General features: G+C 40.9%; 1 protein-coding gene and 1 non-coding gene across 7 annotated transcripts in view; both read left to right on the top strand.

Annotated features, from left to right (window-relative positions):
* Nucleotides 1-27,112, top strand: part of UBR5 (ubiquitin protein ligase E3 component n-recognin 5) — a 149,824-nt gene that overhangs the window by 1,004 nt on the left and 121,708 nt on the right. The window lies entirely within an intron of this gene.
* On the top strand, nucleotides 23,949-24,051 carry LOC120362455 (small nucleolar RNA U13). Its single transcript, XR_005578362.1, has one exon. It is a non-coding gene; the product is annotated as a small nucleolar RNA U13 (small nucleolar RNA).

Here is a 27,112-nt window from a genome sequence, read left to right as displayed (position 1 = left end):
AAGAGAGGGAAGAGGGGAAGTGGGGCAAAGGGCCTCGGGCTGGGCTGGGCTGGGCCACCGGCAGCCGTGTCCGGTGGGGTGGTCTGGACTTGGGGATCCCGGGGTGGGGCGGCGGGGAGGGAGAAGCCGATTCCCGGCAGATCGCTGGGGGCGGGCGGGAGGTGATGGTTGGGGGGAGGGAGTGAGGGAGGAAGCGCCATGATTATTGTTATTATTATTAAATTTGAGCCCCTGCGGTGAGGTTTGCCTGCCCCGGGAGGGAATGGATTCTAGCGGGGGTGGGGAACTGGATTGGATTCCCTTTGCTCTCCTCCTGAAATGGTGCTGGCAGCTCCTGCTACCAGCCCCTGTGGTGTGAGCTTTTTTGTTTCCTTTTCTATTCTAATGATAGTGTTTTCCTGAGTTGTAATTTGACAGCTGAAAACCGTGCGTAGAGTGTCAAAGGAAAACTCTTACGTTTGCAGTTCGCAATGCTGCTTTTCTTAACACGCTGTAAATTTCTGGGTTGGGCTTGCTATGGGCGGAGGATGAACTGTGATTTTATTTTGTTTTTTGTCTTTTATAAGAAGGCTGTTTTGGTTTGGATTTCTCCTTTTCTTCCTCCACGATTCCTTGCCAGTTTAGGATATTGAATTGCAGTGCCGCATGCTCTCAGGGAACTGAGATAAAGCAGGAAAAGTTCCTTCACTGTTGCAAAACAGACTCAGGAGGTTGGGGGAGGCCTTCATTAAAGCGTGTCTTAGAATCTAAGACTCAGAATCTAATGATGGACTAAATGTTTACAGGATGAGAAAGTGGAGCATTCATTTTACGTCTTCCTCTCCCCCAGTACTTCACTGCTCTCTACATTTCTTTTGTGAATAGAAGGCCATCTGGTTCCAAGTATAGAGGTTAGATATAATTTTTGCTAAGTGACCCGGTGACTTAAGTTGCCTGATGCCCTGTTGTCATGCGCTTCCGAGAGGAAGAGGCCTAACTTGCTGCTAAGATACTGACCTCTGTTTCGGTATGTCTAACCGCCTCAAGTGGAGCAGACAGCTTTTAAATCCAGAGCTTGTGGTTTAGTTTCTGCTCTGGGTTCGGATTTGCTAATCTTTGCTGTAGCCATATTGTGTTGAACATGTTTGGGAACCTTTTGAAATACTTACTGAAAATAGTAAACACTCGAGTTGTTACATAGTTCCTTTAAATACTGAAATAACTTTTATTTAACATTTTGTTAATGTGGTTCTTACTCCGACTTTACTTCATTAAAAATCTTTTGGGGACATTAACCAAAATTTTTGGTAAAATTTAGAAACAGGCTAGCAGTGAGGATAGTTTTACGGTCATTAGTGGAACCATGTTGGTAGTGCTTACCTTGTAACTTAGAAAATTGCACCAGAGAGGAGGGAAGTAGGGCATGTTTTCTATATTAGTCCTAACTTTATGTACCAAGAATCCTGACTAGCTTACTCAGTTGGTTGTGCATGCCAAAACCTATTTTGCAGTTGTGTTGGGCACTTTGATTCATTTTTGAGCATTCCTTTTGCTTTAGCTATTTGAGAAGTTTACAAGTAATGTATCTTTTTAAATGCGAATTCTTTTTCCATTCCGAGTATAAACAATCAGCTTTGTTTGATTCTTGTATTATTATACAACATTAAAAATATTTAGATCATTGTGACTTTTCATTTCATGAAATTAGGAAAAAGTTAAGTGGAGTTGAGTCATAACCTGTGCATCAAGGTGGCAGGTAATTGAAAAATAGAAAGGTGCTGTAGGTGAAATTATAAGGACCTATATGGTTGTATCTAGTAGTAGCGGTAAACATGGCGTGTCTGTTGAGATTTGTGAAGGTAGCGTTTAAGATAGTCACACACTCTTAGTTTTGAAGTAATTGATTTGTGGCAGGAGCTGTTCTGTGTCTCCCTTTCAAAAGGAAAGATTCTTTTTGCATGTCTAGTTGCAAAGTAATAGGATGAACCTATCACTTGAGAAGAATCTGTTTCCAAAAGAAACTGATTTTCTGAACCGCTTAATTAACTAGAATAAGCATATTTTCATCTAAAGATAAAAACTTTACCAAGTTTAAGTAAGCAATAAAAAAGAGACTGCTACTATAGCTTGACTTTTATTATGAGAAATGTATGAGAGTCACAAATGAAATGATAAATGATAGATATGAAAAGGGTGTAAATAGAAATACTTTATACTTTACACTAAAAGTAGTAAGACAGGAAGAATGGTACTGCAAATAAATTGCTCAGTTGAAGAAAACCTCTGGTCCTCAAAACATTAGTGTTTTCTTCTGCAAATAAGCTTTCTTTACCCACATCCTGTTAAAAAGTCAAATATTTTGTTCAGCATAATAACCTTATGTCTCAAGTGTCTAAAATGTGCAAAGCATAAAAAGTATCTGGTTTTTTTTCATGATTTGTGTTTTCAAACTTGCCAATAATGAATAATGATGATGCCTGAATGAAGTTGACGAAGAGAGGTGGGGATGGCCGGGGTGGAAAGAAAAGGTTGTTGGCTGTGACTTCCCAGAATGATTACAAGGTCCCTGGCACAGAATGCTGGGCCCTCAAGCAAATATTCATTGAGCTGATTGAAACTGTTCGATGTTCAGATATTTTGGAACATTTTGATTTCCTTTCCAATGGATTTCTTGAGTTAGTACTATGTTCCTACTTAAAACATTGTCTCAGAGAAACAGCAAAACAGTACAAAGAATGTGGTTCTGCATGTCGAGCTTGACGGGGGGAGCTGGAAAGGCCTGCTCACTAATAGCCTGGAAAGTGCTTCTCTAATGAGCTGAAAAAATAGGCCCAGAGATTTACAACGTTTATCCAGGGGTACAGCTACTGAGAGAGAGCTGAGGCCCACATAATGGGCTTCTGACTTTTCTTTTTCCCCCAAGTCCTTTCCACTTCATGTAGCTTGTATTCCAGAATGGTTCTGCTGTCTCAGACATCCCAGCCTTCAGGCAGCCACCTGTCTTAGAGTTTTGCTTCCATTTTCCTGTCAACTGCTCTCTCCAGGGCTCCTGATTGGTTTATGCCTTTTTTTTCCCCCCGCAGAGGCTGAGCCTCTTAACCTTTTCCTGCTACTAGGTTAGGAGAGGTCTTGAGGTGATATAGTTATGGCATTTATTGTCCTTGTTCTGAATTATTCCTCAAGATGCAGGTTCGTTACAATACAAACCAGTCCTCTTACTGCTTTTCTGTATGTGGAATTTTCCTGTGAGCTTTGCCTTTTGGCATTACAATGTATTGTGCAATCATAAACAGTCTTTATTGAGATTGGCATATCAAAAGGATTTTTCTCTACTGAGTTTCCCTTTCCAGGTTCTGTAACACAAGGTAAGATACTATAGATAGAAATTTGAAACTCTGTGCTGGTAGCCTAGCCATTTTACCTCTTACAACCCTCACATCAATCAGTGAATTAGATGTAGCACTCGCCTCAAGGTCAGGGAGGAACAGTTGAGACAGTGGATGGGAAAGATCAATATTATAATATGAATTCTGTGGAAAACATTCAAAGAGATGGTTACTTTTAACTTTTTATGTGTTGCTTGGTTTCCAGATAGCAAAGCAAGAACTCAAAAAAATTGCCCTAGAATGTGCTTACCATTACAGCAGAATTGACTCTTAATTCTAGATTAGTACTTCTCATATTGGTGTGATTTTGCACCCTCCACACCCAACACCCTTCCCATATTGGTCAGTCTCTGGAGACATTTTTTTTTAATTGTCGCAGTTGGGACATTGTTACTGGCCTCTAGTGGATGGAGGCCAGAGATGCTGCTAAACATCCTGTAATGCTCGAGTTAGCCCCCACAACAAAGAATTATGGGGTCCAAAATGTCGGTTGTGGTAAGGTAGAGGAAACCTGTTCTAGATGATCTTAAGTGCATTTAGTTATAAAAATAAGTGAAAATGACTTTCACAAAGAATATTTCAAGCAGTATGCATTTTTTTTTCTTGAGACACAGTTTTGTTCTGTCACGCAGGCTGGAGGCAGTGGCCGATCTCTGCTCAGTGCAACCTCCACCTCCTGGATTCTCCCTCCACAGCCTCCCGAGTAGCTGGAATTACAGATGTGCACCACCATGTCCGGCTAATTTTTGTATTTTTAGTAGAGATGGGGTTTTGTCATGTTGGCTAGGCTGGTCTCGAACCTGACTTCAGGTAATCTCCTGCCTTGGCCTCCCAAAGTACTGGGATTACTGGTGCGAGCCGCTGCACCTGGCTGCAGTATACATTCTTAATTTTTAAAACTTAACTATTTAAGGTTAACGCCTGGCCAGTGGCTCACACTTGTAATCCCAACACTTGGGAGGCCAAGGTAGGTGGGTCGCTTGAGTTCAGCAAGACCAACCTGGCCAACATGGCAAAAACGCTTATCTACTAAAAATAGAAAAATTAGCCAAGTGTGATGGTGGATGCCTATAATCCCAGCTACTCAGGAGGCTGAGGCAGGATAATTGCTTGAGCCCATGAGGCAGAGGTTGCAGTGAGCCGAAATCACGTCACTGCACTCCAGCCTGGGTGACAGAGCAAGACTCTTGTCTTAAAAAAAAAAAAATTATTAAGATTAATTAAAATTAAATAAAAATTTAAGTCACTTCATCCGTAACTAGGTACATTTTAAGTGCTCTGTAGCCCCATATAGCTACTCACTACCGAATTGGACAGTGCAGATACAGAGCAGTATCATCATCACTGAAAGTTTCGTTAGATAGTGTTGATATAGAAAGTGCATTTCTGCACAGATCTTGGCATTTAGTGAGTGTTCATTATGTTTATTAAGAACTTTGAGGTTTTAAAGACTCAGGTCTATCTTCACCCCCTCAGTAGGAGCCAGAAAATATGCCAGGGATTATATGAAGCAGAACAAAGGTTGTGGTGAGTAGAGGTTATAATAGTTGAAAGCTACTTCAAATGTCATTGTGCTGCACCAAAAACCAAAATAAAATATCGACACCCCCCCCCCCCCACAAGCATTAGGTTGTGTGGGATAGAGCATCATATCACCAAATCAATGGGAAATCTCACTATTTTATTATTGAGATTGTTACCTAAAAACAGTACTAAATTCATTATGCTGGGTATGGTGGCTCACGCCTATAATCCCAGCAGTTTGGGGGGCTGAGGTGGACGGATCATCTGAGATCAGAAGTTTGAGACTAGCCTGGCCAACATGGCGAAACCCCATCTACTATATGCCTGTAGTTGCAGCTACTCAGGAGGCTGAGGCAGGAGAATTGCTTGAACTTCAGAGGCTGAGAATGCAGTGAGCTGAGATTGCACCACTACTCTCCAGCTTGGGTTAACAGAGTGAGGCTCCATCAAAACAAACAACAGACAAACAAAAAAAAACCAATACTAGATTTACTGTATTGGAAAAATACAGTCTTGTCTAACTAAAATGTTTAAATGGATTTGTTTAAGGAAAGTAAGATTAAAAACTGTGTAGAATAGCCAAACAAAATAGAAAATCAAAACAAGGGCAGAGCAATTTTATAAATCAGGAAATCTGTGACTGATTCATAGGCCTAGGAATAAACAGACACTTGTGGATACACAGGAATACAACTGGAATAATGGATGAAATTAGGAAAGGTCAGGTTTTTGCCCTCTAACAATTAGACTGTTAGGTTATTTAGGAAATAGTCTCTAAAGAAAAATTTAATTGCTGAAAAATGTTGAGTGACACAGAAGTAGGTCTTACAAGGTAGATTAAAGGGAGAAATTTTATGTTGCAGGAGGATATACTTCATGTTTCCCCTCCCCCATTTTATTATACATACGTCTCTTTTTTTTCTTTTTGAGATGGAGTCTTGCTCTGTCACCCAGGCTGGTGTGCAATGGTGCGATCTCGGCTCACTACAACCTCCGCCTCCCGGGTTCAAGTGATTCTCCTGCCTCAACCTCCTGAGTAGCTGGATTACAGGCACGCGTTACCATTCCCAGCTAATTTTTGTATTTTTAGTAGAGATGGGGTTTCACCATGTTAGTCAGGCTTGTCTTGAACACCTGACCTTGTGATCCACCTGTGTCGGCCTCCCAAAGTGCTGGGATTGCAACCTTGAACCACTGCATCTGGCCGTATCATACACATATTTCTAATTAAGAAAACGGACTCTGGTTAGCGTCCACGTTTCTGTCCTTCTGGCTCCTTGGCATTCTGATCAAATGAAAATTACCTCTTTTCTTGGCTCATTGTAGTTATGAATTGTTGATTTATTTTTAGAATTGATTTTTAAGTTTTCCTCTGAGTATTATTTTTGAACTTTCTGTTTTGGAAAATTTTAAGCATATACAAGCGTAGAGAGAATAGTATAATGAACAATCATGTACCCATCACCCAGTCTCAACAGTTGTCAATTCATGGCCAATCTGATTTCAACCCTCTCTCCATTTATTCTCCTCTATCTGGTAATTTCACTGCTGTGTCTTCACTGTGTATATCAAAATATGTAGCCTTAAAAAAAACCTGAAAAATACCTTAATAACAGTGTTGTCGAGATTTTCCTGTTGTCTCATAAATGCTTATTTTTGATTGACAGTTTTGATAATTTTACTCAGTAAAGCTGATTGGGTTCTAACATGTTGAAATGTTGACATTTATAAAATAAGAGAAAATTGTTTGGATTGTAACCTTAGAAGAAGGGGCTGGATCACATTGGGGAATTATTCAGTTCCTTAAAGCTCAGTGCTGAAGCTTTTTTTTTTTTTTTTTTTGAGTTGGAGTGTCACTCGTTGCCCAGGCTAGATTGCAGCAGTGTGATCTTGGCTCACTGTAATCTCCGCCTCCTGGGTTCAAGCGATTTTCTTGCTTTAGCCTCCCAAGTAGCTGAGATTACAGTCATGCACCACTATGCCTGGCTAATTTTGTATTTTTAGTAGAGACAGGGTTTCTCCACGTTGGTCACGCTAGTCTCGAACTCCTGACCTCTGGTGATTCGCCTGCCTTGGCCTCCCATAGTTTTGGGATTACAGGCGTGAGCCACCGCACCTGGCCTCAGTGCCATAACTTTTTTTTTTTTTTTTTGAGATGGAGTTTCGCTCTTGTTGCCCAGGCTGGAGTGCAGTGGCACGATCTTGGCTGACCACAACCTCTGCCTCTGTTGTTCAAGTGATTGTCCTGCCTCAGCTTCCTGAGTAGCAGGGATTAAAGGCATGCACTACCATGCTTGGCTAATTTTGTGTTTTTAGTAGAGATAGGATTTCTCCATATTGGTCAGGCTAGTCACCTCAGATGATCTGCCTGCCTCAGCCTCCCAAAGTGCTGGGATTACAGGCCTGAGCCACTGTGCCTGGCCTGTGCTATAACTTCGTAACCTCCGGTATGACAACATTTTGTCAGCAGTCACTTGTGATTGTTAGGTAATGATGATAAGATAGGATTCTTGAAATTAAGTGATTTTCCTTGGGGTCACATTGAGAAATAAGATTGTCATGTGAAAAGTTTGCAACATTCTCATAAACTAATTAGAAGTGAGATATAATCTATTGAACTTGTCTGTAAGAAATTATTCTCTGAGATTGTATTTCTTACTACTTTCTTGAGGCAATTAGTGTAGTGGTAACAAAACACCTTCAAAATGAGAATTATGATAAATTCTTAGATAACTGTGGTTTGTAACATGTCATATTTTCAGGATATTAAAGAAGGTGTTAATATTTAATGTTATTTTACTTGTAAATGCACCATTTATGTTACTTGCACAGCTAAAGTACTATATTGGTTCATTTCTGATAGTATTATTCACTTAATAAAATGTCTTTGACTTTATTCTTACTTTCATCTTTATTGAGTTATGCTTTACATTCAGTAAGATTAACTCATTTTAGGTGTACAGTTTGATGAATTTTGGCAAATGTGTACTGTTGTGTAACCACCACCACAGTCAGGATATGGAACATTTTCATTACCCCAAAAAGTTACCTGGTGTCCCTTTGTATTTTCAGTCACTTCCCCCTAGGTCCTGGCTACCTAGCAACCACAGTTCTGCTTCCTCTCACTGTAATTTTTTCCTTTCTGAATTTCACAGAAATGGAATCATGTGTCTGGTTTCTTCCACTTAGAACAATGCTCTTGCGACAGATCTGTGTTGCAGCATGTAGTAGTTTCTTCTTTTATATTAAAAGTAGTATTTCGCTGCTTGAACTGGGGAGGCAGAGGTTGCAGTGAGCCAAGATCGTGCCATTGCTCTCCATCCTGGGCAACAGCGTGAGACTCTGTCTCAAAACAAACAAAAGTAGTAGTTATTGCATGACTGTACCGCAATTTTTAAATCTGTTTTCTAGCTGATGTGAAATTGGGTCGTTTGCTCTTTCTAGCTGTTTTCTATCTTGACTTTTTTCTTGTTTGTTATTTTAATTTTTTTTTTTTTTTTTTTTTTTTAATGAGACAGGCTCTTGTGCTGTTGCTGAGGCTAGAGTACAGTACAGTGGTGTGAACATGGCTCACTGCAGCCTTGACCTTCTGGGCTCAAGGGATCCTGCTGCCTCAGCCTCCTGAGTATCTGGGACTATAGGCTTGCATTACCACACCTGATTAATTTTTAAATTTTTTGTAGAGATGGGGTCTCTCTGTGTTGCCCAGGCTGGTCTCAAACTCCTGGGCTCAAGCAGTTCTCCCGTGTCAGCCTCCTCGGGGTGCTGGGATTACAGGCATGAACTACTGGCCCAGACTTATTTATTTGAAATTAGAGTCTTGCTGTGTTGCCCAGACTGGTCTTAGACTCCTGGCCCCACGCTGTCTTCCTACCTTGGCCTCCCAAAGTGCTGGGATTATAGGCATGAGAGACTATGCCTGGCCTGAAATTTTTCTTGCCTTTAATTTGTTACAATATTTTTCATAAGGAAAAGTCCACTGATAATAAAAACCTAGATTTTTCTTGACAGCAAATTTTTGTGTTAATTAAAAAACATACTAGTATATGTAAAAAGATTATATTTAAAATTCTGTTAAATGTAACGGTTGTGTTCTAGATTGCTAGTTGTAAAGATTACAGTCGTGGCTAGTCTTCAAAGTACTGTGATGAATGGATCAGTAGATAAGTTTTTATTTTCTTCCCCATGAGTTCGGGCCCCTTTTCTGTGATACAGAGGAAGTGTTGAGAACATACTGTTTCAAGAAATTGACTCTGCTCCAGGATGAATCTGCTGTTCCAGGATTCAGGTGATGAATCCTGGTGTTCCAGGTCTTCAATTGAATTCAGATACCAGGTCTACATCACAGACAACCTGGAACTCCAGAGATGGCTTTACTTAAGTGTCTCCAAGACTCTTGCTTAGGGGCATGGTGGAAATTCATTTGGGTGTTTTTCTGTGACAGCCTCCTGGTTATGAAGTGAGAAGTGGAGGAAGATTGTTTTGTAAGCCTTAAGAAAAGCTAAATTTGAGATTAATTTGATGGAAGAAGCTAAGAAAGCACAGACAATATGGTAGGGTTGTTTTAATTTCTAAATGATGAAAACTGTTTTATATGGTAGGTTTTGGGGAGAGGGGTATTAGGGTTTTTCAGCTGATTATCTGTTCTCTTATGTTGTAATACCAGCTTTATTTCTTGTCCAGAATTTGAATTTGTCCAATTACTGCTTTGTATCATCACCTGCCTCTAGAAACCCTGGTTTAAGTCTTTTAAGGAAGTAGCACCAAACAAACACTTTTTATGAAATTGTGGGCAAGTCTAGTTTGTGGTTTTTTTTTTTTTTTTTTTTTTTTTTTTTTTTTTTGGTGAGACAGAGTCTTGCTGTGCCACCCAGGCTGGAGTGCAGTGGCACAATTTTGGCTCACTGCAATCTCTGCCTCCTGGGTTCAGGTGATTCTCCTGCCTCAGCCTCCCCAGTAGCTGGGATTAGGGATGCACACCACTAAACCTGGCTAATTTTTGTATTTTTAGTAGAGACAGCGTTTCTCCATATTGGCCAGACTGGTCTCGATCTCCTGACCTCCTGATACACCCACCTTGGCCTCCCAAACTGCTGGGATTATAGGCGTGAGCCATGCGCCCAGCCTGCGAGTCTAGTTTAAACATTCATTCTCTTTCTCTCTCTTTTTTTCTTTTTGAGACAGGGTCTTACTGTGTCACTCAGGCTGGAGTGCAGTGATGCCATACTGGCTCACTGCAGTCTCAATCTCCCAGGCTCAAGTAGTGCTCCCACCTCAGCTTCCCTAGTAGCTGGGACTACAGGTGTGTGCCGCCACACATGGCTAATTTTTGTATTTTCTATAGAGACAGGGTTTCCTCGTGTTGCCCAGGCTGGTCTCAAACTCTGAGACTTAAGTGATTTCTCCTGGCTCAGCCTCCCAAAGTGCTGGGATTACAGGCATAAGCTACCATGCCTGACTAAACATTCATTCTTCTACTATGCTTTTATTTCTAGTGATGTTTAAACCTGTCTTCATCTTCAGGAAATCCATCGATGCTTTCCTTAAGTGTTTTTTTTCTGTTTATCAGGTGTTCTGATATTATTATTATTTTTTTGTGACAGCTGGAATGCAGTGGTGTGATCTTGGCTGACTGCAACCTCTACCTCCTGGGTTCAAGCGATTCTCCAGCTGGGATTACAGGTGCCTGCTACCACACCCTACTATTTTTTGTATTTTTAGTAGAGACGGGGTTTCACCATGTGGGCTAGGCTGGTCTCGAACTCTTGACCTTGTGATCCACCCACCTCTGCCTCCCAAAGTGCTGGGATTACAGGTGTGAGCCACCGCACCCGGCCTAGTATAGACTTTTAACAATACTGATTCTTCCAATCCTTGAACATGGAATATTTGGAAAAGGGTTTTTGCATTATGGAATGACTCAGGGAGAAAGAACTGTGAATCTATGATTGTCTGTGATTTCTTTTACTTAATGAATGGGAAAAAAAATGAACAAGGAAAGTGGTAAAAAGATTTTTATTCTTTAACTCAATTCAACAGCTATTTTGCCAGCTAACCTGTGTATACATTGGAATACAAAGATGATTGGCCTCTGCCTTCATGGTGGAGCTTTCAGTTTAATGAGGAGACAGACCTTTAAAGAAAGAATTAAGTGCCAGTTGATAATTCAAGTGATAAGGAAGAAGGATCTAATGGTTGCTTAGGACGAACTTTGAAGACAAGGTTGCAGGGTGTGGGGACTGGTTTATCCTCTTCCTTCAGTTCTCCTGAGTCTGATGAATTTTGGTTTATAGGCATTGATGGAGGGACGATGAGATACCTGAACCTTGCAGAGAGTCTGTTTGCTCATTGTGCACAGGCTGGGATTGACTCTGTGGCCTCTTCAAATGCAGCTAGCTAGCAAAGAGATTTTTAAAAATGAGACCAAGCATTGTCTCTTTGATTTACATTGTTGTCTTTATTTGAAATGCTTAGTTTTGGCTGGGTGCGGTTGCTAATGCCTGTGATCCCAGCACTTTGGGAGGCCGAGGCGGGTGGATCACAAAGTCAGGAGGTGAAGACCAGCCTGACCAACGTGGTGAAACCCCGTCTCCAGGGGGCCGGGTGCGGTGGCTCATGCCTGTAATCTCAGCACTTTGGGAGGCCGAGGCGGGTGGATCACGAGGTCAAGAGATCGAGACCATCCTGGTCAACATGGTGAAACCCCGTCTCTACTAAAAATACAAAAAATTAGCTGGGCATGGTGGCCCATGCCTGTAATCGAATCTACTCAGGAGGTTGAGGCAGGAGAATTGCCTGAACCCGGGAGGCGGAGGTTGCGGTGAGCTGAGATCGCGCCATTGCATTCCAGCCTGGGTAACAAGAGCGAAACTCTGTCGGAGAAAGAAAAAAAAAAAAAAGAAACCCCGTCTCTACTACAAATAGAAAAATTAGCTGGGCATCGTGGCTCGCCCCTGTAATCCCAGCTACTCAGGAGACTGAGACAGGAGAATTGCTTGAACCTGGGAGGCGGAGGTGAGATCGCACCACTGCACCCCAGCCTGGGCAACAAAGACTCCATCTCAAAATAAAAGTATATTTTAAAAAAAAGTTAAAAAAAAAAATACTTTTTTTTTTTATTTATTTTTTTTTTTTGAGACGAAGTTTCACTCTTGTTACCCAGGCTGGAGTGCAATGGCGTGATCTCCACTCACTGCAACCTCCGCCTCCTGGGTTCAGGCAATTCTCCTGCCTCAGCCTCCTGAGTAGCTGGGATTACAGGCACGTGCCACCATGCCCAGCTAATTTTTTGTATTTTTAGTAGAGACGGGGTTTCACCATGTTGACCAGGATGGTCTCGATCTCTTGACCTCGTGATCCACCCACCTCGGCCTCCCAAAGTGCTGGGATTACAGGCGTGAGCCACCGCGCCAGGCTTTTTTTTTTTTTTTTTAATTTTAAGTTTTAAAAGTTATAATTTAGAGACAGGGTCTTGCTCTGGTTGCCCAGGCAAGGGTTCAGTGGCACAGTCATAGTTCACTGCAGCCTTGAACTCCTGGGCTCAAGGGATTCTCCTGCCTCAGCCTCCAGACTAAGCAGTACTCTTATGCATACTATGCCCAACTAATTTTATTTTTTTGGTAGAGATGGAGTCTAGCTGTGTTATTGAGGCCGGTCTGAAGCTTCTGGCCTCAAGTGATCCTCCTGCCTCAGCTTCCCAAAGTACTGGGATTATAGATGTCAACCACTGTGCCTGGCAAAAGTGCTTAATTAAAAAAAAATTTTTTTTCTTTCTTTTTCTCAGTGTGAAAAAATATTTAATTTTATAAAGTGCCCTGCCAGTAAATATTTTCAATATTATTTATGTTTATGTATGTTTATGTGATATAACTATTTTAATGGATATAGAATTTCTTATCATACTTAGTCTTCCAAGGTGAGATGAAATAGGTAAAAATATATTTTTGAGGCTGGACGTTGTGGCTCATTTGTGTAATCCCAGCACTTTGGGAGGCTGAGGCAGGCGGATCACAAGGTCAGGAGTTTGAGACCATCTTGGCCAACATGGTGAAACCCCGGCTCTACTAAAAATACAAAAAAATTACCGGGTACAGTGGCTCATGCCTGTAATCGCAGCACTTTAGGAGGCTGAGGCAGGCAGATCACTTGAGGTCAGGAGTTAGAGATGAGCCTGGCTAACACTGTGAAACCTTGTGTCTTAGAAATGCAAAAATTAGCTGGGTGTGGTTGTGGGAGCCTGTAATTCTAGCTACTCTGGAGGCTGAGGCAGGAGAACTGCTTGAACTTGGGAGGCAGAGGTTGCAGTGAGTGAGCCAAGATCGTGCCACTGCACTTCATCCTGGGCGACAAAGCAAGACTCAAATTCAAAAAAAAAAAAAGAAAGAAAATCCAAAAAATTAGCCGGGTGTGGTGTGAGGTACCAGCGATTCCAGCTATTCGGGAGGCTGAGGCAAGAGAACTGCTTGAACCTGGGAGTCGGAGGTTTCAACGGGCTGAGATCGTGCTACTGCACTCCATCCTGGACGACAGAGCGACACTTGGTCCCCGAAAAAAAAAAAAAAAAAAATCCAAAAAATGAGATGTGGTGACGAATGCCTGTAATCCTAGCTACTCGGGAGGCTGAGGCAGGAGAATCGCTTGAACCAGGGAACCGGAGGTTGCAGTGAGCTGAGATTGCGCCACTGTACTCCAGCCTTGGCAACAGAGCGAGACTCAGTCTCAAAAAATGATAATAAATAATAATAATAATCAGAACTTAGATGTGTCTGTTAAGCCCTTTAAGTTTTGTAATAAATTTATCTATCTTTGGAAAGTTTGTTTTATGATCTTGACACTCATTTGCAAGTATTACAGTTCCTACAGCATTTGAAGAGTGATACTGTGTATCTGAAAGATACTGTGTACTTACCGCAATCAGGCTTTATGGGAGAGAGCTCTGAGAACTGGAAAGACTAGAATTGGAGTTAAAAGGCTTGGTCATTCCACTAACCAGTCACGTAGTCATTTTCATGCAGTGAGTTTCAGTTTACTCATTTGTAAGATGAAGAAGTGTATTTAATGTCTGAAAGTTCATTTCAGCCTTGAATCTGTGACTGTAGCAGTATAGATACTGTTTGATGACTTACATTTAATATACATTGGCCAGTTCTGCCATTTTAATGTTTGATTTTTATTTCCTGCCTCAATCCTGCTTTTCTACTTTTTTTTTTTACTTGTTCTAATAGGTATTTAGGAGTTGTGGACAAAAAAATAGAGCATTCTAAATGTTTGCTATTTGGTTAGTGTAACTGAAGAGGAGCTCTTAAAAAACATCCCCAGTTCTTCTGTATTGCTCCTCCATCCCTTCCCCCTTTATTTTACTTAGTTTTGTTTTAGTTTATTTTATTTTTGACATGGAGTTTCGCTCTGTTGCCCAGGCTGGAGTGCAGTGATGCAATTTTGGCTTACTGCAACTTCCACGTCCCGGCTTCAAGCGATTCTCCTGCCTCTGCCTCCCAAGTAGCTAGGATTACAGGCATCCACCACCATGCCTAATTAATTTTTGTATTTTTAGTAGGGAGAGGGTTTCACCAGGTTGGCCAGGCTGGTCTCGGACTCCTGACCTCAGGTGATCTGCCTGCTTTGGCCTCCCAGAGTGCTGGGATTACAGATGTGGGCCACTGCGCCTGTCCCCCTCTTATTTTAATGTGCTGTGACTGATGCATTTAATTTACCATGAATTTAGTCCAGTTATATTTTCTTCTGATTATGCTTTCTATATAAATTGGGTGGGGAAGGCTTTGTATGGGATACAGTTAATTGAAATATGTGTGGTAAAGCAAAAGTGCATTAATGGTGATGTATCACCTTCTGAGTCTGAAAGTGTTTACCTTTGATTTCTAATGGATTAAGAGTGTTGCTCTTGTTTTTGGGAAGGCTGTTTAGGAGGTCCTAGTACTGCCAAGTGCTCAATAAGAAACTTTTTATGTTTTCCAGGAAGCCTGTTATTCTGTATGCTAGACTGCAAAAGATATTACCTGGTGACTTGACACTGCTGAATAGAATGTCATTTTTGAGATATTCATCAAAACTTTACACCAAGGAGGATTTTAGGATGTTTTTTGAGATGGAGTTTTGCTGTGTCACCCAGGCTGGAGTGCAGTGGCATGATCTCAGCTCACTGTAGTCTCTGCCTCCTGGGTTCAAGCAATTCTCCTGCCTCAGTCTCCCAAGTAGCTGGGACTACAGGTGGCCGCCACCATGCCTGGCTAATTTTTAGTATTTTTAGTAGATACAAGGTTTCACTATATTGGCCAAGCTGGTCTCGATCTCCTGACGTCAGGTGATCTATCTACCTTGGCCTCCCAAAGTGCTGGGATTACAGGCATGAACCACTGAGCCTGACTTATTTTATAGCTGAGGAAACTGAGGGCTGGAGTGCTTAGATGACTAGTTAAGTGGCAAAGACTCCAACCTACATTAACTTAGCTTTATTGCTTTTCCTTTGAAAAGGGTAGAGGAAGTTACTTGTTTTTTCTACATGTGTGTATGTAATTATATATTGATACGAACACACTGTGGTTGTGTATATGTGCATTTGTGTATATATGTAATTATAAATATGAACACACTGTGTATATGTATGTAAAAGGGTGTGTATCTATATGTGTGAAGTAATTAAAAGAGTGTTTAATTGTTCAGCAGGATTTGAGGGCTTCTGTTTACTACCTGTCAGTTCTAGTCTTGGGTGTCTGGTGGTGTTTAGCTCATGAAAAAGAGACAATTAATTATAGGACAGTGTGACAAGTACAGTGAAAGAGGAGAGTTCAGGATTCTTCACTAGAAGCACCAGTTAAGTCTTGGACACGGAAAAGCCTACCTGAAGAAGTGTTGAAAATAAGAATTGGAATAGTGAATGAACAGGAGATAGGCTGAGGCCTGGTGCAGGGAGCTGTGGGATGTAGGACAAGATGTTAAAAACTGGAAGAACTCCCTGGCAGAAGGAACAGCACACGTGAAGACCCTAAGGTGAAAGAATGCTGCGTATTTGAGGAACTGAAAGATGCTCAGAATGCTTAGACTACTGAGTACATAGAGTTTCAAATCAGTTGAATAATTTTCTTGTAGAAAAGGATACTTTATTAATTATCTTAAATAATGATTTTGGTAATATCATGATCAAGTAAATTTGATGTGGTAGGCCGTACATTGGTCATAACTGGTTAATTTAGTTGGTTAGGCATAGAGTAATGGAATTAATGCACTAAGGGGTGTGAATTCCATCTTCCATGTAGGCAAGTTGCTTGATTTCATGGCTACAAAGAATGTACTTCTCTCCAGCCAAGTTGTTGGTGTTTGCTATTGTTAATGAGGACGACCAAGCTTGAATGGATGATTCAGTTGAAATGCCTCACTGCTGTTGGGAAAGAGACTGCACATCTTTCGGATAGACCAGTAGTATCATGGAGATGAAGTAAAGACAATGTGTTTTTCTCTCTAAGAGATGAAAAACTCTATGATATTAACCATGATAAAGACTAAAGTTTCCTAAGAAGTGCTAAAACAAAATGACAGTGTACTTGCCTCTGGGTTATGGTTGATTACTTTTGATATTTCTTAATATGGTTTTGTATTTTGTATACTTCTGTATGTGAGTATATATTATTTTAATAAAAAAAAATTAATTCCAATTGGGCGCAGTGGCTCACGCCTGTAATCCCAGCATTTTGGGAGGCCGAGGTGAGTGGATCATGGAGGTCAGTAGTTCAAGACCAGCCTGGCCAATGTGGTGAAACCCCATCTCTACTAAAAATATAAAAAATTATGTGGTTGTGGTGGCAGGTGCCTGTAATCCCAGCTGCTTGGGAGGCTAAGGCAGAATTGGGAAAGGAGAAATTGCTTGAACCCAGAGAGGCAGAGGTTGCAGTGAGCTGAGATTGCACCATTGCATTCCAGCCTGGGTGACAGGAGTGAGAGAGAGAATGAGACTTTGTCTCAAAAAAAAAAAAAAAAAAGAAAAGAAAAGAAAAAGAAAAAAAGAAAAGCATAGTGATTTAGTTTCATTTAAAATATATTTTCCTCTAAATTTTTTTTTTTTTTTTTTTTTTTTTTAAAGACAGAGTCTCATTGCCCAGGCTGGAGTGCAGTGGTAGGATCTTGGTTTACTGCAACCTCCGCCTCCCAGGTTCAAGTGATTCTTGTGCCTCAGCCTCCTGAGTAGCTGGGTCTCCAGGTGTGTGCCAACATGCCCAGCTAATTTTTGTATTTTTAGTAGAGACGAAGTTTGACCATGTTGGTCAGGCTGGTCTTGAATTCCTGGCCTCAAGTGATCCGCCTGCCTCAGCTTCCCAAAGTGCTGGGATTACAGGTATGAGCCACCATGCCTGGCCCTAGAAACTTCTTAAAAGAAGTATGATTGTTTTGTTTTGTTTTGAGATGGAGTCTTGCTCTGTTGCCCAGACTGGGATGCAGTGGCATAATCTTGGCTCACTGCAACCTTTGCCTCTCAGGTTCAAGCAGTTCTCCTGCCTCAGCCTCCTGAGTAGCTGGGACTACAGGTGTGTGCGACAACGCCTAGCTAATTTTTGCATTTTTAGTACAGATGGGGTTTCACCATGTTGGCCAGGCTGGTCTTGAACTGTAGACCTCAGTTGATTCACCCGCCTTCTCCTTCTAAAGTGCTGGGATTATAGATGTGAGCTGCCATGCCCGGCAGGTATATAATTCTTTGGGTAAGACTAACGAGGGATTATTTTATTGATTTATTATTTTAAAAACTTTGTTTTGAGCTTTGATGTTAAACCAAATCCAATGGGATCAGTTTCAGGGGCATAATTTGTGGCTCATGCTTACACAATATTTATTCACATCCTTGCCCCAAAGGAATGGTGTATAATGAAAGCCTTTTTGGGCTTTGGTCAAGAATTTGTTTTCCTTTTTCTTTCTTTATTTTTTTTATTTTTATTTTTGAAGAGACAGAGTCTCACTCTGTCAGCCAGGTTGCAGTGCAGTGGTGCATCTCAGCTCACTGCCGCCTTCACCTTCTGGACTCAAGCAGTTCTCCCACAGCCTTTCAAGTAGCTGAGATTATAGATGTGTGCTACCACGCCTGTCTAATTTTTGTACTTTTTGTATAATAGAGACAGAGTTTTGCCGTGTTGCCCAGGCTGGTCTGGAACTCTGGAACTCCTGGGCTCAAGCGATCTGCCCATGTTGGCCTCCTGCAGTGTTGGGATTACAGGTGTGAGCCACCACACCTGGCCCTTATTGTTTCCATTTTTACATGAAGAATTAATTCAGGGAGAAGGTAACTTGTAAAAAAAAAAAATTATAAAATTTAAAATTTAAGCCCCCCCCCCCTTTTTTTCCTACTAAATTGACCAGAATTTTCATTATAATTTAAAAATAAATGAAGATTCCCACAAGGCATTTTTTAAAAATTGACTTAAAATTTAATTCCTTCATTGTTAGTCAACAAGTATTTACTGAGGGCTTGTTTTGGGCCAGACATTTAGACTATGTCAGTCAGGAAAACAGGCAAAAATGTCTGCCTCTGTGAAGCTCACATTCTAGTGACGTGATTTTGCATGAAACACTTTTGAAATATGTGGTGTTTAATTTTCATACATTTTATCTATTTGAAGTGGCTTCTTAATAAAAATTGTAATCAGTTAAAAATGATAGGAAAGCCACTGAACTACTATTGTTTGTACTATCCTTAAGTGATTTATTACAGGTTCTTATCTTTGGTGCAGTGCAGTGCTTCTCTTTAAACTTGCTCTTCAGTTTGTGCCTGTGAGTGTCATCTGAGGGAACTGGGAGGAGACCTCTTTGATAACAGGCTCTTTGTTGCCTTTACATCCCTAGTACCTGACATACATTAGCATATGTCTCTATTAAATTAATTGGAACTTCAAAACTAAGCAGAATCCTTTATTTTTATAAAAATTAGTTCTTATCACTATATTCTGATCTTTAGAATATAAAGAATGAATCAAGTGTTTGGAATTTTTTTTTTTTTGGTATGTAATAGTCCTGATAACATTAAAAGATAGCACATTATACTTCACCCTTCCTTTTTTTTTTTTCCCCTGTATTTCCTTTAGGAGGCCTTCCTTAAATGGGGATCCTTGACTGTGTGGTTGGGTGGGGGTGGGTGGCTGTGTATGTCTGTGTGTGTGTGTATGTGTGTGTGTGTAGTTTTAGTGAGATTTTTATTTATTTATTTTTTTCTCCAGTATTGTACACATTTTCAAACATGCAGAAGAATTGAAAGAACGAACAGTGAATTATCTGGATAACCTTTTAGAAGGTAGATAATACCTTCTAGATTCATTAAGTTTTTTTTTTTTTTTTTTTTTTTTAAGTGAAAGCAAGTTTATTAAGAGGGTAAAGGAATAGAGAATGGCTATTCTGTGAGCAGTCTCCAAAGACTGCTGATTGCTAATTTTTATGGTTATTTCTTGATTATATGTTAAGCAGTAGCGTATACTCTAGTAAATAATACAACTGACAGGCCAACTTGCAACGGTCACAACTGGTAAATACTGAATAGAATGTTATTTCCTGAATAATAGGGATTATTCGTGAGTTTTTCTGGGAAAGGGGTAGGCAGTTACCCTGAACTAAGGGTTCCTCCCCTTTTTAGATCATAGGGTAACTTCCAGATGTTGCCTTGTCATATTGGCATATGCAAACTGTCATGGTGCTGTTGGGAGTGTAGCAGTAAGGACTACCAGAGGTCACTCACATCACCCTCTTGGTTTTGGGTGTTTTTTTTTTTTTGAGACTTGCTCTGTCACCTGGCTGGAATGCAATGGTGCCGTCTCAGCTCACTGCAACGTTTGCCTCCCAGATTCAAGTGTTTCTTCTGCTTCGGCCTTCCGAGTAGCTGGGACTGTGCATGCCACCATGCCCAGCTAATTTTTGTATTTTTAGTAGAAACTGGGTTTCACCATGTTGGCCAGGATGGTCTCGATATCTTGACCTTGTAATCCTCCCAAAGTGCTGGGATTACAGGCAAGCGCCACCGCGCCTGGCCAGTTTTGGTGGCTTTTAGCCGGCTTCTTAACTGCAACCTGTTTTATCAGCAATGTCTTTATGACCTGTATCTTTTGCTGACCTCCTGTCTCATCCTGTGATGTAGAATGCCTAACCATCTGGGAATGCGGCCTACTAGGTCTCAGCCGTATTTTAACCAGCTTCTAAAATTCAAGATGGATTTGCTATGGTTTGAACGCTTCTGACATATTTCTCCCCCCCCCTTTTTTTTTTAAATAAGAAAACCTATTTAATCTTAAGGATTGTAGAGAGTTGAAGATGTATATTTTGTAACTTTTTGGCTGAATAAGGGTGATGATACGCCTAACTTATTAACATTTTGCTGTATTTGTGAAATATGTGTGTATGTAAATAACTTTGAATTATTTGAAAGTTGCAGTCATTCTAATACTTTGTTTTTAAATACATGTGCTTATATCTTCTAAATATGAACCTTTTTCTCATTTTTCTTTACAATCACTTTACCATTATCACGCTTTATAGGAAATTAACAAACATTTCCTGATATCATCTTATACTCAGTGTGTATTCATTTTTCTCCACCTGTTCTCAAAATGTCTATGTATAATGATGGGAATTTACTTATTTAAGGTTTGAGATGGAGTCTTACTCTTTTGCCCAGGCTGAAGTGAAGTGGTACGATCTCAGCTCAATGCAACTTCTGACTCCACGAGTTCGAGTGATTCTCCTGCTTCAGCCTTACAGACAGCTGGGATTAGAGGTGCATACCACCATGCCTGGCTGATTTTTGTATTTTTCGTAGAGATGGGGTTTTGCTATGTTGGCCAGACTGGTCTTGAACCCCTGACCTCAGGTGATCCACCCACCTGCGGCTTGCAAAGTGCTGGGATCACAAGTGTGAGCCACTGCACCCAGCCCAGTTTTCTTTTCTTTGAGACAGGGTCTTGCTTTGTTGCCCAGGATGGAGTGCAGTAGCACCATCACCATACACTGCAGTGTCAACCTCCCAGGCTCAAATGATTCTCTTGTTACCCAGGCTGGAGTGCAATGGCGCGATCTCGGCTCACCGCAACCTCCGCCTCCTGGGTTCAGGCAATTCTCCTGCCTCAGCCTCCTGAGTAGCTGGGATTACAGGCACGTGCCACCATGCCCAGCTAATTTCTTTGTATTTTTAGTAGAGATGGGGTTTCACCATGTTGACCAGGATGGTCTCGATCTCTTGACCTCGTGATCCACCCGCCTTGGCCTCCCAAAGTGCTGGGATTACAGGCTTGAGCCACCGCATCAAATGATTCTCTTAACTTAGCCTCCCAAGTAGAGACGGGGTCTAACTACGTTGCCCAGGGCTAGTCTTAAACTCCTGGGCTCTAGGGATTCTCCTGCCTTGGCCTACCATAGCATTGAGATTATAGGCGTGAGCCACCACTCAATTTTCATTGTCTTTTAATTGGTCTTTTTATTTGTTTGTTTGTCACTGAAGTGTATGTATGTATTGATGAATTTCTCAACATTGCTTTCTCTAGACCTCATGAAGTGTTGTACCTTTTGCAAGATTTGCAATTTCATTTTGCAAATATTTAGCATTGGACTATGTGGTATTGTCAGATTAACGTTCTATGACTAACAGTGGCTTAGCTTCAAAAGATTTGGAAGCTATAGGCCAGGTTGTGCACTTACTAAATTTACGGGGATGTTTGGAGACCATTTTTCTAAGCAATTGGTGGTGGGTGAGGGTTTTGGCCTTGTCAGCTTTTGTTTCCTTATTCAGTCTCCTGATTGCAGGGATGGGGAAATAACATTCTATCACTATGCGTTACCGGGTATGATTGTTGAGAGTTGTCCTGTCAGTTTTATTATTTACTAGGGTATATAAAAATGTAGCTTTTTTAAAAAAAATTTTTATTTTTGAGACAGAGTCTTGCTTTTGCTGAAGCTGATGTGCAGTGACACAGTCTAGGCTCAGTCTCCTGAGTAGCTGGGATTACAGGTGCCTGCCACCATGCCAGGCTAATTTTTTTTTTTTTTTTGAGACGGAGTTGTTACCCAGGTTGGAGTGCAATGGCGCAATCTCGGCTCACCGCAACCTCCATCTCCTGGGTTCAGGCAATTCTCCTGCCTCAGCCTCCTGAGTAGCTGGGATTACAGGCACGTGCCACCATGCCCAGCTAATTTTGTTTTGTATTTTTAGTGGACACGGGGTTTCACCATGTTGACTAGGATGGTCTTGATCTCTTGACTTCATGATCAACCCGTCTAGGCCTCCCAAAGTGCTGGGATTACAGGCGTCAGCCACCGTGCCTGGCCTTAATTTTTTTATTTTTAGTAGAGACAGGGTTTCACCATGTTGGCCGGTTGGTTTTGAACTTCTGACCTCAAGTGATCCCACCCGCCTCGGCCTCCCAAAGTACTGGGATTACAGGCGTGTACTGGGATTATAGGCATGAGATACCATGCCCGGCCCAAAGTGTTGCTTCCTGATGCTACACAAGGATTAGCTTTTATTTTGAGTAAAGATTTACTATTCAGGCCGGGCGCGGTGGCTCAAGCCTGTAATCCCAGCACTTTGGGAGGCCAAGGCGGGTGGATCACGAGGTCAAAAGATCGAGACCATCCTGATCAACATGGTGAAACCCCGTCTCTACTAAAAATACAAAAAATTAGCTGGGCATGGTGGCACGTGCCTGTAATCCCAGCGACTCAGGAGGCTGAGGCAGGAGAATTGCCTGAACCCAGGAGGCGGAGGTTGCGGTGAGCCGAGATCGCGCCATTGCACTCTAGCCTGGGAAACGAGCGAAACTCCGTCTCAAAAAAAAAAAAAAAAAAAAAAAAAAGATTTACTATTCAGATGAGTCTATGGTTAAATACATTCATAAATAAGTATTTGAAATAAATGTTGAAGGAAGTTCATAGATGTAAATTAATAGAAAGTTTTGTTTTTTAAAAAAATCCTTAATAGGAAGGAAATTTGTTTTTTAAATGTAGTACAATAAAAGGAAGATGGTAAGGAAGATAGTAAAGATGAAGCATAAATGAGGCATTAGTCATATACCAATGGAGCCGGGCCCAGGAAAATGTTGAGGTTCTCTCTTTGTTCATCATCCCGATTTTTTATTGCTGAGCAATAAACCAACCCAAACTTAATGGGTAAAACAACAATCATATATTATTATTCCACACTTCCGGGAATTGACAGTACTTGCTATGTGGTTCTTAGTCTTTGTTTCTCATGCAGTTGCAGTCATATGGTAGCTGGAGTCATCTAGAAGGCCTCTTCATTTGAAGACTCAAACAGCTGGGGTCTGCAACAGCTGGGGTTCCTCAGGCATCTCTATCTGTGTAGTCTCTTTAACATGGAGACTTCAATTAGCCGGAGTCCTTAACGTGGTAGCTCAGGGATTCAAAGGCATGCATCCCAAGAAGTAAAACCAGGCTGCAATTTCTTTTTATTACCTGGCTTTAAAGGTTTGCAGCGTCACTTCTGCCTCATTATCTTTGTGAGAAGCAAGTCATGAGGCTAGCTTATATATGAGGAAGAGTAATTAGACTTTACCTCTTGATGGGAGAAGTATCAAATAATTTATAGATTTCTTTTAAACCACTGTGATCATTAAGAAAAATGATAATAGTAACGCATAATATTTAGAAAGAGGTTTGGGTAGTAAGAATGTTTTAGAAAAGACTGATACCATGTATTTGCAAACAAACTATAAAGACTTAACATTTATGGCATTGGACAGAATAATGCATATTATGGAAGTGTAACTACTAATGCAATTTCCAGAGAGTGATGGACGCGACAGTTGAACAATTCAACATCACAGAGGCCTCTCAAAAGCATCTAGGTCAGAATCACAAGGCACGTCAATATAAATGTGTTCCTTTGACATCATTGGTATTACTCATATAGTCAGGTGATTGATTAGGTGCATTGTTTAGGAAATGTGAAACATTTGAGGTATTCTGAGATTGAAATGTAAGCTAGTGATTAGTTCTTTACTATGACTATTCAGATTCAGCTTGTATTTTCTGTGAAATATTACTTGGTAGAAACTACTCAGGATTTTTAGTCTATAAGCGTGATGATTGGGTTTTCATATGCATATGTGAGATGTGTCACCCTCAAACCTTGTTAAGATGTCATCAGCATGTTACACTTGTGGTATGAAAGAAAGAAAAAACTACTTGGCATCATCCATTTAATTAGAAGCTTTAGGGCTGAGTGTTTTCTATTTTCAGAGGTACATCTGCCCTGAACTCCTACTGTTGTGTATAGGGCGGAGTGTTTTCTATTTTCAGAGCTACATCTGCCCTGAAATACTACTATTGTGTATATTTATTTAATAGTTTACATGCCTGCTGTGTGTCAGGCATTTTACTGGGGACTTGGTATGTTGTGGCACTCTATTTAATCTTAATGTCACATATTTTGTTTCTAATCAAAGTGGGCCTTATATCTGAAAGCCTTGTTGTTACTTGTAAGACGAGGATATGAGACCAGATAGTTTTTAAGGGTCTGCCAAGGTCTAACATTCAGAGGGGAAGGTGTAAGAAGTTCTGGATGGGAAAGATGGTAGAAGTGTTAGTGAAATGTTAAATTAAGTAGAATCATTTTTTAGACTTTTTTGAAGCCAAACAAAAACAATTGCTAAAATATTACAAAGCTCAGTGTATCACAGAAGAACTGTTTTTTTCTTTCCTTTGTTTTTTTTTTTTTGGAGAGAGAGAGTCTCACTCTTTTGCCCAGGCTGAAGTACGGTGGTGTGATCTTAGCTCACTGTGACCTCAGCTCTCCAAGTTCAAGCAATACTCATACCTCAGCCTCCCAAGTAGCTGGGGTTACAGGTCCAGGCTACCATGCCCGGCTACTTTTTGTATTTTTAGTAGAGACAGGGTTTCGGGTTTCACTGTGTTGCCGAGGCTGGTCTCAAACTCCTGGGCTCAAGTGATCTGTCTGCTTTGGCCTCCCAAAGTGCTGGGATTACAGGCATGAGCTACTGTGCCTGACCAGGAACTTAATCATGGTCTGACAGAAATGTTGGGGAATCTTTTACATTAGAGATATTTTTAAAACCTAATGGACTATGAGTTTTATAATTGATACAGAAGTCTTTATGTAATTATGTGGAGCACTGGTAAAAACTGACATTATAGTAAATCACTGTTTTGTGGAGGTCTCCCTATGGAGACTGAGGAATGTAAGTTTCTGGGCTAGAATTATATAATCTTTAGAGGCTGATCAGGTAAATCAGGAAGTTTGCACATTTTAAGTGTTATTTTTAGGATTGTTACTCCTTACTGTGCATGAAGCACTGTGTTTTCCAAACATTATTTTATTTAACATCCTGACAGTGTTGGGGAAGTTTGAGTTGAAGGAGATAGTGTGGTTCCCATGGTGTACAGCTGTGTAGTGGTGGGTCTCTAAGTACAGGTCTTTAGTCATTAGGACACATCAACAGGACCTGCAGCTGAGACTCATGGGCTGAGTTCTTATATGAACAAAAGTTTTATCTTAGTTCTTATATGAACTAAAGTTTTAAATATTTGTAGATAAAAACAAAATGTCATAATGAAGGATTGCACTCCAGCCTTTAAAAACCGTACATTAACTGTAACTTTTTTGTCTACTTGAAATTTTTTTTAAAAAATTGTATCAAAATTTTCATCTATTGTCAGAGGACGGGATCATTATCACATATCTTTTCTTCCCTCTTGCATGGGGTTTGATGGAGGAGAGGAGACCATGTATAAAGTGACAGACTCCATGCTCATTTTTTTTTTTTTTGAAACGGAGTCTTGCTCTCTCACCCTGGCTGGAGTGCAGTGGTGTGATCTCAGCTCACTGCAACCTCCACCTCCCATGTACAAGTGATTCTCCTGCCTCAGCCTCCCAGGTTGCTAGGATTACAGGCGTGTGCTGCCATACCCAACTAATTTTTGTATTTTCAGTAGAGACAGGGTTTCACCATGTTGGCCAGGCTGGTCTCAAACTCCTGACCTCAGGTGATCCACTGGCAGTGGTCACCCAGAGTGTTGGGATTACAGGTGTGAGCCACTGCACCTGGCCTCCATGCTCATTTGAATGTTGAAAAAGGGGCCACGGTTCATTTTTGGAGCCAGTATGCCAGTACCTATTTATGAAGCTTTTACTTCTCCGTCCTAACATGCTAGGGTGTGAGATGGTGGGCTGTACACATCATGTTAGAATCAGTACCATAGTGACACTGAATTGTATCTTTTTTTTTTTTTGGAGATGGAGTTTTGCTCTTGTTGCCCAGGCTGGAGTGCAATGGCGTGATCTCGGCTCACCGCAACCTTCGCATCCCGGGTTCAAGTGATTCTTCTGTCTCAGCCTCCCAAGTAGCTAGGATTACAGGCATATGCTACCATGCCGAGCTAATTTTGTATTTTTAGTAGAGATGGGGTTTCTCCATGTTGGTCAGGCTGGTCTTGAACTCCTGACCTCAGGTGATCTACCCACCTCAGTCTCCCAAAGTGCTGGAATTATAGGCGTGAGCCACTGCGTCCAGCCTTGTTTCTATCTTTTATGTGTTTGGGTGAGAAAGATTGTGAACAGTTGGTCTCTGGTTTTGTATAATATTACAGCATCTTTAGTCAATCCACACAGTACCTACTTTGTACTAAATACCTGGAAGTACAAAAAGTTAAGTGATAGGCCTTATTCTTAAGGGTAAGTTTACCGTAAAGTTGGGAAAATAAAAATGTAAACGGTAGACTAGCAGTATCAGAGTTGACACTTCAAAGCAGTAGATGATTAATTGTAAAATTGAATGGAATTAGCTGGGTGCAGTAGCTTGTTCCTATAGTCCCAGCTACTGGGAAGGCTGAGTGAGAAGGATCACTGGAATCCAGGAGTTTGAGGCTGTAGTGCACCATGATCGTGTCTGAATAGCCACTACATTCCAGCCTAAGCAACATAGTGAGACCCTGTCTCAAAAACAAAACAAAACAAACAAAAAAAAGAGTCGAAATTCTGGAAGAGGTCAAAAGAAGTGCTCCCTGGACTGTGGTAATTCTGGGATAGAAGTAATTCTAAATGTAATTGGGAGAAGTTGAGATAACCAGGATTTTGATAGATGCCATGCTTCACTTATTTTTACAGTAAATATGAAATACAGAACAGTTTATATGTTAACTTCAGTTATGTCCAGGTGTTGTAATGAGTTAGTTATGAGATTTATTTTGAATGTCTTTCAGTGCTTATT

Source organism: Saimiri boliviensis, chromosome 15 (assembly GCF_048565385.1).
Source record: "Saimiri boliviensis isolate mSaiBol1 chromosome 15, mSaiBol1.pri, whole genome shotgun sequence".
NCBI classification, from domain to species: domain Eukaryota; kingdom Metazoa; phylum Chordata; class Mammalia; order Primates; family Cebidae; genus Saimiri; species Saimiri boliviensis.
This window is presented reverse-complemented; position numbering and strand designations above follow the sequence as displayed.